General features: G+C 46.3%; 1 protein-coding gene across 3 annotated transcripts in view; it reads right to left on the minus strand.

Annotated features, from left to right (window-relative positions):
* Positions 1 to 14,951, minus strand: part of FBXL20 (F-box and leucine rich repeat protein 20) — a 694,061-nt gene that overhangs the window by 182,046 nt on the left and 497,064 nt on the right. The window lies entirely within an intron of this gene.

Raw genomic sequence — 14,951 nt, forward strand, 5'->3', positions numbered from 1 at the left:
GCAGCGCTGTCATCCTAGGACGGAGCTACCAAATACCTACCCCTCTTCTAAAACACGGCGGAGGAGGGGGGAGGTGTTTGTAGTCTTCGGAGATAGTTGGGAACACTACAACTTGTAAGAATGTCAGTACAGGCAGAGAACACATGAAGTTAAATGGCTGACAAGATTTCTTGCAAGATCACCTGATTTTTACACTTATCAAGTATTTATAGCAAAACACCTTCCAATTTTATATCTAAAGTGTAAAGGATCACCTTGTAAAACGACCTCTTCAGTTTAAAATAGAAATGAAAGGTAAAACATTTGTATATAGATATATATATATATATAGATATATATATATATCTATAAAAAACATTCTAAATAACTTTCCTACGCATCATGGCAGCACACACATTGGGTTGCGACTCTGCCTCCACAACCTGATAGGACTGGTTAGCTATAAGATTTGAAGAGGAGTCCACCGTTGCATTCTCCTTTTTTTCCTCACCTGAATGGAGTATCCTTGGCAATATGGAACCCCTTATCGAATCGCCCCAGCTAGGTTCAGCCCCTCCTACCTGGAATCCCTGGTCGTACAGTCTCTAAATGAGCTATAACGCAGGGGTCCCCCACTCTGTTGGTTTTAGGGGCAGAGGAAATTTACATTTGTCACAAGCCTTAAAAAAGGTTTTTGTTAACTTTGCAGTGGCCATCCTCCGATCTAATTTTAGTCTCTATGCCTCTCTTCCTAAATCCACTGTAGCCTTTTTCTTTACTTTAGATTGCTCTCATACCTTTTCTTTCCTCCTTTCCACTCTTTTTTTCTTTATTTCACTTTCTCTGAGCATGCTGAGCCCTGTAGTCCCACTGCGGGCTGCTCCCTCTATCATGACGGCCGCATTAGGACGCTCGGCGCTCAGGAAGTGACACTGGCTATGTTTACTTCATTTGCCAGTATCCAAGATGGTGCTGGGCAGAGCAGGCAACCAGGGCGCATGCACAGCGGTGACGTCATCCCCTCAGCGAATGCGGTTTATTTAAAAACTGCTTTTTTTCCCCATTTAGCTGCTGCTTGTGATTTCTACACCACTCTCCATCCTGGTTTGTTCACACAGCCTGCTGCCTTGCAAGACAAGTCCGCCCTAGCCTTTGGTGAGCCAGATTCTCTATTTAATCTATGCTAGTACCTGTTGCTCATACTCTGCATTTGCTTTCATTGTTAAACCTCTGATCATAGGTATACTCTATTCTGCCCTATGGAGACCGCTGCTACAGTAGACCATCCAAGAACTACAAGGTAAGGAGGCGTATGGATTCGGTAAGTAGTGAAGAGGAGAAAAGAGAGCACTGCCGTTAATACCTCTCATTCTGGTAGTTCTGGCAGGTCATCTGGGTCATCCCAATCTAAACGAAAGGAGCGTTCCCCCTCAAGACACTCCCATTCTCAGCGAAGCCGGTCAAGATCCACCTGTCACCACAGAGACTCGTCTTCCTCTCACCAGCATCAAGAGGAACACCATACCCGACCTGCGGTTAATACCTGTTGGGTTTGTGGGGCACAAGCGCTATCGAGTAAACTCGTGTGCCAAGTCTGTTTGGATGAAGCGACTCACGACAAGAAATCAGATGCAAGGGAGGCGTCCAACATAATAGGAGAATCAGTTAAATCAATTAAGTCAATTATGCAGGTGGTGGCATATGAACCAATTAGATCATCTAATTCAGCCTCAACTTCATACGTCTCTCAAGATCCAGATGATTCCCCAGAGGAAGACGAACCTTTGACCCCTACCGTATTCGATTTTGCACTGATAGACCCCTTTGCAAAATCAGTAAGAGAGGCGATCTGCTGGGAGGAGGAGAAGAACGCCCCCGCCTAAACTAAGGAAGTATTTTCCTAACCTGAAAAAGAGCCTGAAGTTTTCCCTTTTATCAAAGAACTTTAAGAACTTATAAGTGACGAGTGGCAAAAGCCAGAAAAAAAAATCTGGACTAAATAATAGGTTAGCCAAGCTCTATCCACTAAAAGAGCCAAAAGTGAACCCTCTTATCTCTGCCCTGGTGGTGGATTCCTCACTGATGCGACTAGCGCGACACGCAACTTTGCCAATAGAAGATGCTGTGACATTTAAAGATTTAATGGTCCGCAAAAGCCATCTCAATCTTAAAAAAGCCTATTCAGCAGCAGGTGGGGCCTGCAGACCAGCGGTCAGTAGAGCCATTACCTGTTGGACTTTCAATGTGGAAAAGTTAATGCTGGAAGCAGCAGACCAAGAAAAAAATATATCAGCTCTGCAGGAACTCAGCCTAGTGGGAAACTTTGTGGCAGAGGCGGCGGTGGATATAATAATATCTTCCGCAAGAGCAATGCTGGCTTCAGTACCCTCTAGGAGAGCGCTCTGGCTGAAGCCTTGGGTCGCCAACACAACCTCTAAATCTAGTTGGTGCAAGAAACCCTATGATGGTTCCAATCTTTTCAGTCCAAAATTAGATTCCGCAATATCAAAGGTCACTGGGGGAAAATGAGGTCTTATACCGTCAGACAGAAGACCCAAACAACAAAAAAAAAATCCCAACCTTCAGACGTTATTTGCCCAAGAGGTATCGGGGCGCAAGATCTTATAGACCCGGGAAGGAGTTCAAATGGAATTGGTTAAAACACACAGCTTTCTTTCGTGAGAATCCAGAAATCAAAGGCAGTCAACCCAGGAGATCAACAGAAATCTTTTTGATGCCACGCATGCCCAGCCCGCAATAGTAGGAACGAGGCTGAGGCTATTTGCCCATGTATGGATAGACCGGATAAAAGACCCCTGGACGATATCTACCATTCAAGAGGGTCCCAGATGGAAGTTCAAGACCACCGAAAAATCACTACAGATCCACCAGACTACCACCCTTGCGCCTGAAGCGGAAGCTTCTAGTCAAGTACATCATGGAATTACTACAGAAGCAGGTAATTGTTGAGGTTCCACGGGAGCAGAGAGTCAAAGGTTTTTACTCCCCTCTTTTCCTAGTTACAAAGAAGACAGGAGACTTGAGGCCGGTATTATATTTAAAAAATCTCAACCAAACAATTCTAGTCGAATCCTTCAAGATGGAAAGCCTTCAATCAATATTACTAACAGTAGGAGCGAAAGATTGGATGCTCGGTCGATTTGTCCAACGTTTATTTACACATTCCCATGCATTAAACCTTTCAGAAGTACCTACACTTTGCGACAGGCTAACAACATTTTCAATTCAAAAGCCTCCCGTTTGGGATTTCAACGGCACCCAGGACCTTTACAAAAGGCTTACTTCCGGTTATAGCAATCCTGAGAGAGAAAGGACAGAGTCCTACACTATCTCGACGATATTCTTCTACTAGCCGACAGTCAGGAAACACTCTTGCGACATCGAACAGTACTAATTTCCACACGCCAACAGTTCGGGTGGATAATAAATTGGAAGAAGAGAAGCCTGGCCCCAATGCAGAAAATGGTTTTCTTAAGAGCCAAATTGAATACCAGTACCAGTCGGTCTCCCCCAAGAGAAGCTACAACCACTCATCCACAAAATAAAGAGGCTCATGTCAGCAGACCACCTGTCCGCAAGAGCGTGCTTAAGCATCCTGGACTCAATGTCCTCAACCTTCCTAATAATTCAGTGGTCTCAATGGAATTCGAGGGTCTTCCAGAATTCGTTCCTTACACAATGGAATGGGTCCTCAATGACACAGCAAATATCGATCACCCGGTCAGTAAAAAAATCTGCACGATGCTGGACTCAAATCAGCAACTTGACACGCCGCCAGCCTATTGTACCCCCACTACCAGAAATAGTAACGTCGGATGCCAGTCTTCATGGGTGGGGAGCACACCATCAACACCAGGGAGCACAGGGCCATTGGTCCTTTCGCCCACAGGGCGTAGTCTCAAACATTCTGGAGCTCAGGGCAACATGGCAAGCACTCCTAATCTTCGGTCCCCTCCTCAAAGGGAAGAGCATCCTTTTGCGCATGGACAATACGGTGGCTGTAAACTATGCTCAAAGGCAAGGGGGTACCTGAAGCAAAATACTAATGGAAGAAGTTCGACCCATAATGGAGTGGGCACAGGTCCACTTGACAGATTTAAAAGGCAGTATACGTCTCAGCCATACACAACCAGCTCGCGGACGACTTGAGTCAAGTATTTATATCAAACAACGAATGGTCCCTCAGTCACCAGGCTTTTCCCCTTCTCATGCGCAGGTGGGGAACACCAGACATAGATTTAGTGGCAACACAAGTGAACCGCAAATGTCCCGCTTCCTAGCGAGAACTGCCTACCCAACAGTGGCAGGGATTGACCGTCTTCACCATCCTTGGAGATTTCGCCTGGGGTACATATTCCCTCCGGTGCCCCTAATAGCCAGATTTCTGGCCAGGTTGAGGAGTTCGACATCCACAGTCATGGCAGTATTGCCAGTCTGGCCCAGGAGGCCATGGTTTGTGACCATCTTGCAGCTAAACACAGAGGAGCCGCTTCCACTCTCACTGTCCCCGGCCTTACTCTCGCAAGGACAGTTCCTACACCCGTCACCAGAACAAATCTGACGGCTTTGGAGATTGAAAGAGAAAGGTTGTTAGATCAGGGGTGTTCGCTCAGGGTAGTATCTACACTGCAGCAAGCAAGAAAAAAATCAACAAACACATGTAACAAGATTTGGGAAAAATTCTCCACTTTAGCACAACAGTCCTGGGATCCCCTCTCTCCATCAGTCTCTCAGGTGCTAGAATTTCTACAACTGGGTCTGGAAAAGGGGTTAGGTTCAAGCACCCTAAAAGTCCATGTCTCTGCCCGGTCCACAATGACAGGAGTTAAATGGGCCGTGAATCCCCTCATCGTACAACTCCAGAGAGTATGCCTGAAAATAAGGCCCTCCAGGAAGCAATTTTTCCAACCTGGGATCTATCAATTTTTTTGGAAGCTCTGGCAAAAGAACCCTTTTTTCCTCTAGAATCGATATCCTTATGGGACTTAATGCTCAAGCTATTGCTTTTAATTGCAATCACGGCAGCCAAAAGAGTTTCCGAACTACAAGCCCTACTAATTAAAGAACCACATGTAGTTTTTTACCCAGAGTCATCCTCAGACCCTCGGCCCAGTTTGTACCCAAGGTAGCGTCTACCTTCCACTTCAATCCGGAGATTAATCTCCCTGTTTTTCTCAATACAGAGGGGAGTCCTCATCCTTTGGAAGTTAAGTCGGTCATCTCCACCTACCTGGATGTTACCAGTACATTCAGAAAGATGGAGAACCTTCTGGTCATCCCACATGTCGCCAAAAAAGGCCAGGCGGCCTCAAGAATAATAACTTCCTGGCTGATTAGAGCCATCAAGAAAGCATATCTAGTCCAGCTCCTCCCAATACCAGAGGGACTGAGAGCGCACTCAATGAGGGTGGTAGCGGCTAGATGGGCAGCGTACTGTAGAGTGTGCCCGGAGACTATATGCAAGGCAGCAACTTGGACTTCAAAAACCACATTCATGTCGCACTACAGGGTAGACCTGACTCAATTAACTACGGTTTAATTCGGGAGATCAGTCATCCAAACAAATTCATCCATACCTTGTACTTTCACCTACCCATGTAGTGAGTTATTTCCCAATGTGTGTGCTGCCATGATGTGTCAGGAAAATGGTAAATTGTATACTCACCTTTCTGTAATTTTCCTTTGCTGATGCATCCCATGGCAGCACACAGAAGCCCGCCGCTCTAAGGTGATAGTTACTGAGAATGCAACGGTGGACTCCTCTTCAAATCTTATAGCTAACCAGTCCTATCAGGTTGTGGAGGCGGAGTCCCAACCCAATGTGTGTGTTGCCATGGGATGCACCAGGAAAGGAAAATTACGGAACGGCGAGTATTTTTTTTCCTTTTTTTTTTATAAGTGATCATGTCAGGTAAGGTCTGATCATTGGGGGAGAGCAGGATAGCATAGCTAGAGAACTGACCATGGTGTGTTTTCATGCTTAGTGTGGTCAGTTTTATTATCAGGAAAGCAAGGGGACTAGCAGGATCACCAGGGAATTCACAAAAAGGAAACAATACAAAGAACAGGATAATTTATAATACATGTACATGGTGCAGCTGGCACATACACACAGCGAGGGAAAAAATAATTTGATCTCCTGCTGATTTTTTTTTACATTTGCCCACTGACAAAGAAATGATCAGTCTATAATTTTAATGGTAGGTTTGGAGTGAGAAGAACAATAACAACAATAATAAAAATATCGAGAAAATGCTTTAAAAAAAAAAAAAGTATAAATTGATTTCTATTTTAATGAGTGAAATAAGTATTTGACCCCCTATCAATCAGTAAAATTTCTGTCTCCCAGGCGTCTCCTATACAGATAATGGGCTGAGATCAGGAGCACTCTCTCAAAGGGGCTGCTCCTAATCTCAGCTTGTTACCTTTATAAAAGACACCAGTCCACAGAAGCAATTAGATTCCAATCTCTCCACCATGGCCAAGACCAAAGAGCTGTCCACGGATGTCAGGGACAAGATTGTAGACCTACACAAGGCTGGAATGGGCTACAAGACCATCGCCAAGCAGCTTGGTTAGAGGGTGACAACAGTTGGTGTGATTATTTGCAAATGAAAGAAACACAAAATAATTGTTACTCTCCCTTGGTCTGAGGCTCCATGCAAGATCTCACCTTGTTCAGTTTCAAAAATTATGGCAAGGGTGAGTTTTCTAATGAACATTTGAACGATTCAGAGGAGAACTGGGATTAAGTGTTGTGGTCAGACGAGACTAAAAAATAAAATCGTGACCGAATGAAGGAGAGAGAGAGGATGAGTGTGTGAAGCATGCAGGTGTCTCCCCTCTCCGAGCCTGGATTACTAACCACTGACTGCTGCTATGATCAGAGGTGGCTGAGGAGCGGAACGGACTGTTATTGACTGCTGAACCCCACGAGAAGATGCTGACGGCGCACTAATTCTGGTAATTCCCACTAATTCTGATAACCCAGCCTGTCTCTCATTATTACTCTGCCTTCATATACCTCTGTCACTGTTGCCGCCACCGCTAATGTTATTATACATGTGCCTCTGAACATTGAGCAGGTTGGCAAGTGGCAGTATAAGACGCTTGAAAAATGCAGATTCTGTAAGCGGCATGTATTTCCATCGGTAGGGCAGCAGCAGGAGATACCCTAGTGACTTCTGGTTCTTTTGGTATTTACCACCCCCCCTCCCCTACCGGTACTGAAAAAAAAAAAAAAAGCAGCGTTAATCGCAGTAGTGCTATACAAATATATAAGAAATAACAGAGTATATAATCGCATGCCAATATATATTAGATAATATTTATTAGAATTGGGTTTTGGCATTATAAAATCTACGCAAAGTTAAAGTGGGATTCCACTGCCGTTTTTTTTTTTTTTTTTTACCTGTGTCACTGTTGGGCGATTCCTACGGTGTCTTTGCAGCCACGATCGGCGTCTTTTTAACCCCCGGCGTTACGATTTCATTGCTAAGGAAAACTTTTAAAAAAGCAGTCTGGCGGTTTCCATTTTAACTGTGGGCGTTTGAAGCCCACAGGCATTTACTTCCTGGATGCGATGACACTGAGCTCCCAGCATCCACCGCTCCATCTCGCATATGCTCATTGAGTGTCCTCTTTGTTTTCCTTCCTTTTGCCTCATGTGCTATAGTGGTAATGGCTGATAGAGCTGCCTGCCCACTTTCAAAATGGCAATTTCGGTTTGACTGTGTCCCCCACGGATTCCTGGGAAATAGCTAAAAAAGTTCCCAGGGACCATTGCGAAGCCGATAAACACGCCTACTCCCACGGGAGGAGAGCCCGGAAGTCGGCATAAACATTAAAAATATAAGGTAAATACAGCATATTATTTTATTTCAATGGTCATAACTGCATCTATGTTCCAAAGCCATTTGAATAAGATGAACTTGCAATTTTCTGTACAAAACCGCTTTAACATATCCAGGAGGTGAGCGGCAGAGGATCTGCCACCTCCGGAGTGGTCTTTACCAATGCGAACCGGAAAAGACGAGGGGAATCAGAGCCAGACCGCAGCAGCAGCTGCCGCTAAATTGGAGAAATACGCTCATGTGTCGCCGGCCAAAGGGGGGTCTCAACGGGGCCACCGCAAGCTAAAACTCAGACAAGCGGGCGTGGCCCGGCGCGCAACGGAGATGGCAGCCTAAGCGAGGAGTTCCGTTAAGCCAGAGGCCCTAAGGACCTCTCTGCCGATCACTTCCCGAGGATGAACAAGCAGTTCCACGGCACACAGCATACGCGATGCCGCCGATCCACCGCGGTGTCAGCAGGTAGGAATATCTCGGAGATATTCCAGAAACAAGCGGTGGCACAGCGGGCCCCAGAGAGAGACAAGATGGCGCTGGTACACACTGACGGAGATCTCAGTGAGGACTCTCAATCTGCTACAGAGGATCACGGTAGGAGACCTGCATGAGCCGACCATCCCCCTTACGCATGCAGACATGTCAGGCTTCGCAGCCGACATTAAGGCATAATTTTCGGCAGCCATCACAGACCTGAAAACTAACTTGCTGGTGCTCACTGAAAAGATGGCCACAGCGGAAACTGCAGGGAAGCACAGAGACAAAGCAATACTCAGGCTGGACTATGTTACCTCCACACATGCACAGCACTTTATTGAGTTAAACAGGCATATGGAGGACCTTGATAACAGGGGGAGAAGGAACAATATCAGAGTCCGAGGTATAACGGAGTCTGTTTTCAACAGCGTGTTAGAGAGACCGGAGGAATCCGCCATTGAATTTGTTAGGGCTCACAGAGCTCTCCGAGCCAGAGGCCCGGATGCTATGCCCCCTCGTGACATAATCTGCTGTCTGCAGAATTTTTCCCTGAAGGAGGAAATAATGTTCAAAGCACGCAGAAATGACCAGATTGTGTTTAACGGGGAGAACATAAAGCTTTTCCAAGACCTCTCTCAGATAACACTAAAGAATCGCAGAGCCCTGCGCCCTTTATTGGATGTGCTCAGGGTAAGAGACCTCCGCTATACCTGGTGCTTCCCCTTTGCCCTCTTGGTATCACACAAAGGCAAGCAACACACGCTTTGCACACCGAATGACCTTCCAGAATTTTGCAATGCCTTACATCTGGACCTTGTAGACCTCCCGGACTGGTATCAGGAGTTTGTGTCACCGCCCAGAAAGAGGAGCCCACCTCATTCCCCGGTGACAACACCTGACAAGCGCCACGGCAAAAAACAACGCTAGGCCTGGCAGGAGGGTCCAGGCACGGGTACACCATGCAGCAGGGCACACTCCTCCAGGTCCCTAACTGATGACTAGCTGACGACTCTTGAGTCCCTGAGATCACCTTATTATGTGTGGTCCGCCCTCACCACATATTTCCTGGGCAAACAAGTTTTTGTACCATTTGCACCACTTGCTTCACTGTAGACGTCTTATGGCAGTCCTTGAGTCAGGCGGCCTACGCTTACCAACATCATTTCTCGGCTTCGGAAGGGATAATGTGCCCTTCGGTGGTCAATGGAACACGGTGTTTAACTACCGAACCGGCTGGTGAGGTTACCCTGGTTTTACAACCAGGCTGAACTGGGATGACGGATTGGCGGCTTGACTCTCCAGGTTTTTGGTTTTCACACATGGCCCCCAGAGACATGACTTTCTTGCTTACCAGCAATACAGACTTGGAAAGGGGGGGTTGGAACCCCACTTGCATTGGGGAAGGTGGGATCGGGTTGCTGGTAAGGTCTGCTCTGGGTCGCTATAGGACTCGGGGCTGGTTACTGCATTAATGCCACTTGGCCCTAGAAGCATACTTTATGTTTAAATCACTACAGGGCCTCAATTAGTCTGTGCACAGGCAGGAGGTGATTCTCAGGGTATCTGACTGGGGGGCACTGTCCGGGGGGGGGGGGGGGTATGTTGCGGGAGGAGGGGGTGGCTTTGCCCGTTCACCCTGCTCGCCCCTTGCCGGCTGCGCTCCCTAGCGTCCAACTTCCATGTTACTCGGTTATGCATATTAGTTATCTAGTCCAGTTACAAGCTTAGATTGTTCACCTGTTTTAACAATTATGCCTATACGTCTCTTCTCACGGCAGAGAAGACTTTAAGCATGTTATACTTGCCCATGGGGCCAGGGCTTGGCTTCCTTATGTTATGTTTAGATTATTAATATTCTTACTTGAGTGATAGCGGCCGTCACTCCGATTGGGAGCCTCCCTTGTCCCCACAAATAGATAGGTATCTGGGTGGTGATAGTAGTCCCCGACCGGACACTGGAATTTGATCTATCTGGAGGGCTTGACAGCCAAAGTGGGTCATTACCACTAACTCTCCCTCTATCTTTGACTTTCTCACCCCCTTTTTCTTTCTCTTGGTCTTTTCTTGCCTCTCTTGGCCTCTAATACAGTGAATTTGGTGGGAGTGTGTTAATATACCAGTTTTTGCCTTTTACAGGTTGGGATTGCAGGCATAGTCCACCATCTCTCTCTACTTCCGACCAATGGCTTACTCAGCCTTGGGTACTGCGCCCACGCTGGTGTCACACAATGTAAAAGGTTTGAACATCCCAGAGATCAACCCTCTTGAGGGAGCTGAAAAAAGGTAAGCCGAAGATTGTCTTCCTGCAGGAGACTCATTTCAAGACAAACCAGGTCCCTTGGCTCACCGACTCCTACTTCACAGAAGCACACCACTCAACGAATGACTCCTCTAAATCAAAGGGGGTCTCCATCGAGCTCACAGACAAAATAGTAGATCCGGGCGGGAGGTTTATCTTTCTTAAAGGGACCCTCGCAGGTGTACCTACCACACTGGCGAACGTATACTTCCCCAATGCCTCCCATTTAACATTCTGTAGAATGCTGGTGAGGAAGCTTGAGAGCTTTGGGGCGGGCTGTCTAATTTTGGGGGGAGACTTCAATATCCCACTTGACCCTTTACTGGACACATCCTCGGGGGGAGAACGTTTGTCTCCTTCCAGACCCTAAAGACAATAAAAACCCTCCTCCACACTCTAGACCTAGTAGACACATGGCGATATCTACACCCAGCTGACAAAGATTTCTCCTTTTACTTGATCCCTCATGATCGTTACTCGAGGATTGACTACTTGTTTATCTCCCAAAAGGGACCTGCACACAGTGCTGGATTCCCACATAGGGATTCAGTCCATCTCCGACCACGCCCCGGTGTCGGTCAATCTTAGTCTAGAAACTAACACCTAAACAAGTCCCATGTGGAGATTGAACACCTCACTACTAAAAGACCCTTCCTTGCTTCCAAAAATTGATGTAGCCCTGAAAGAATTTTTCAAACACAAAGTGACTCCTGGTATGGATCCTTTATCGATCTAGGAAGCTCACAAATTCACCGTTAGGGGGGTACTGATGACACTGGGTGCCCAAAGGAAGAGGGAACGGGAAAAAGAAGCCCAACAGCTAACCCAAACAATTCGTCGCCTAGAAACCCTTCATAAGCAGTCCTTGTCTGAGGAATCAGCTACAACGCTTCTAGAGGCCCGGAAGGCCCTTAAACAGCTACTAGAATCAAAATCCAAGAGAATCCTATTTTTACGGAAAAGGGTGTACTATGAGTATGGGGACAAAGCTGGACACATGCTTGCTAGAGCCCTGAGAGACCTCGCGACTAAAACCAACATTCTGGGTATCCAGAATAAGGAAGGTCATATAGACAGGACGACTGATAAAATAGCTCAACACTTCCAAGAGTTCTACGCTAAACTCTATATCCTCCCACCACAGCACAAACCCCCTGACCTAGGGAGCGACAGTGACTCAGACCTCCCCTCACTTACATCCGAGGACTCTACTGCTCTTGAGGCCCCGATAGACCAAGGAGAAATCAGACTAGCTATTAAGGAACTTAACTTAAAACGGGCAAAAGCCTGGGCCCGGATGGGTACACAGCCATATATTACAAGACATTTATGGACACCTTAACCCCACACCTTCGCGATGCTTTGAACTCCTTGACAGGGGGAGGGAGGGTCCCCCCTGACTTTTTATCTGCGTACATCGCAGTTATCCCAAAATCGGACAAAGATCTGGTACACTGCACTAGTTATAGGCCAATCTCGTTGCTGAACTTAGATATCAAGATAATGGCGAAGATAATTGCAACAAGACTGTCACCCCTTCTCTATAAGCTGATTGGACCAAGCCAGGCAGGTTTTATGCCTGGCAGAGAGGCCAGGGACAATGTTACCAAGGCCCTGGATCTGATACATGCTGCCCATGAGCGAAAAATCGAGGGCCTTCTCCTGTCAACTGACGCGGAGAAGGCCTTCGATAGAGTAGCCTGCAATTACATGTTTGAGACCTGTAGACATATAGGACTGGGACCCGGCATGTTAAATTGGATAGCGTCTTTGTACCAAAACCCCTCAGCCAGACTCAAGATAAACGGAACACTGTCCGGTAGGGTAAGCATAAATAATGGCACTAGACAGGGCTGTCCCCTGTCCCCTCTACTATTCATTATCTCACTTGAACCCTTCATCAGGAGAGTCATGGTCAACAGTTCGGTGAGAGGTTTTGGGGTTGAGGGGAAGGAGTTCAAGGTGGCGGCTTACACTGATAACCTCCTGTTTTTTGTAACCGATCCACACATATCTGTGCCATGCCTTTTGAAGGAGTTTGCAACATATGGTTACATCTCTAACCTTAAGATAAATTATTCCAAGTCAGAAGCAATGAACATCACGCCGCCAGCCCCAAAATTGAAGGATACAATGGAAAATAGCACCTTTAAGTGGGTCACACATGCCATTAAATATTTAGGGGTGTGGCTGACACCCAAGGTGGACTCCATTTTTACCCGCAATTTTGTCCCCCTCCTTCAATCCATAGAGAGAGACTTACAGCACTGGCATGCCAAGCTCATCTCCTGGTTTGGTAGGGTGGCAATTTGTAAAATGAATATCCTGCCTAAAGTCCTATATTCAATCCATGCCCTACCCGTTAAAATTCCCCAAAGCTTTTTCAGATCCATTCAGGCCATCTTACTGAGATTTATATGGGCACATAAAGCGCCATTTATCAGGTTTTCCCTATTAATGAGGCCCAAGAACCTGGGAGGGCTGGGGGTACCAAATTTCAGGAACTACTACCATGCCACTCATATTGCGAGAATTGTGGATTGGCACTGCCATTCTGACCTGAAAGATTGGGTGATGCTAGAAAGGGACTCCGTTCCAATGCCCCTACTTTTCTCCCCATGGATCCCGAAATCCACGTACCCTTCACTACTAAAAAAAAAACCCTTAATAGGGACAACCCTGGAAATTTTCCACCTGTTATCTAAACAGGACAAGCTTTCCTCACCCCTGGGCCCACTCACACCACTACAAAATAACCCCGACTTTGTCCCAGGAATGGGGAACCAACTACTACGACCTACAAACAAACACCTCCAGCTCCTAGCACTTCATTGCTTCAACAATGGAACAATGAAAGACTTCACAGCACTAAGGACTGACAACGAAATACCCACCTTGCCCATGTGGACATATTTCCATATACGCTCATTTGTTAATAAGCCCCCCCGCAGGGAACTCTTCACTAGAGATCTTACGGAGTTGGAGTCGGTGTGCCTCAAAAAGGATAAGGTGTTGAAAACTACCTCTACAGCATATGAGTGGCTGCAACACCTAAAAGAAGTGACGAACGATCGGTTTAGAGAGAGATGGTCGGATGATCTGAACATAGACATCACAAATGCCCAATAGGAGAGGGCCTGTATACTAGCCCATAAATGCTCCATCAGTTCAAGATTGCAGGAGACAGCATATAAAGTACTTACTCGCTGGTATGCAACACCTGCAAAAACTCACAAATGGTACCCTCAGTCGAGTGACTTATGCTGGCGTTGTCACAATGATAGGGGTACTCTGTTACATATTTGATGGATGTGTGAACGAATAAGACCATACTGGAATGGTGTGACGGGGCTGGTGTGTCGAATCACGGAGACCAAACTCACCTTAGATGCAGCGTGTTACCTGCTTCACATTTCCAACTTCTCTTTGAAGAAGTACAGAAACTCCTTATCTAGGCACCTGATAAACGCGGCCAGGTTGCTTGTCGCTTATTGGAAAACCACGCACACCCCCTCATTGAAAGAATGGTTGCACAAGATCTCTTCCATTTGTGAAATGGAGGACACTAAGGCACAATCAGAAGAAAACATTGAACGCCATCATAAGACCTGGTCTCCCTGGTTCGAGTACCGGCTCTCTCAGGAGTACAAGACAATGGTCATGTGATCTAGTTACCATTTAATTGGAAATAAACAGTCACTGTTGACTGGATGGAAGACCCATCACTACATGCTGCACCTTACATGCTGCCCACAGCAGCATTTATGCACAGGATTTCTCGCTTTCCCTCCTACTGTTTTCACTTTCCTTCTTTTCTGTCTCTTCTTTTCTGAATTTCCCACACTCCACGAAGTACGGACCCTGCCCGCAGTTCGATGTTAGCTACAATTTGTAAAGCATTAAAGTTGTTCTGTTGGATCCAGTCTGCGCACCTGAGCAGGGTCGGTCCGAAGGACAATTGTTACTCATTGTATAGCTAGATGTATTCACTAGCATATGGTTTGCTACCTTTACTACTATGTGATTTATTTATCTTTTGTACTGTTACTATTTTCCAATAAATTCTTTAAATGTAAAAAACGCAGACAAGCGTTTCTATAGACAGAAGGAGCCAAGGACAGTCGTCTGCTTCCAATCCATCTACTCCAACATCCAACAAAACTGAGTACTAATGGGAGGAGGAAATAGGGAATGTGTTGACAGAGAAGGAATGGGAAGGGATATATGGAAGAATACATAAACTATCGGTAGCAATCAAGGACCAAGAAAAAAAACTATAAAGTTGCAATAAGATGGTATAGAAGCCCAGTAGTAATGAATAGAATAAA

Source organism: Lithobates pipiens, unplaced genomic scaffold (assembly GCF_037356315.1).
Source record: "Lithobates pipiens isolate NorthernLeopardFrog02 unplaced genomic scaffold, aLitPip1_a1.2 Scaffold_28, whole genome shotgun sequence".
In the NCBI taxonomy this organism is placed as follows: domain Eukaryota; kingdom Metazoa; phylum Chordata; class Amphibia; order Anura; family Ranidae; genus Lithobates; species Lithobates pipiens.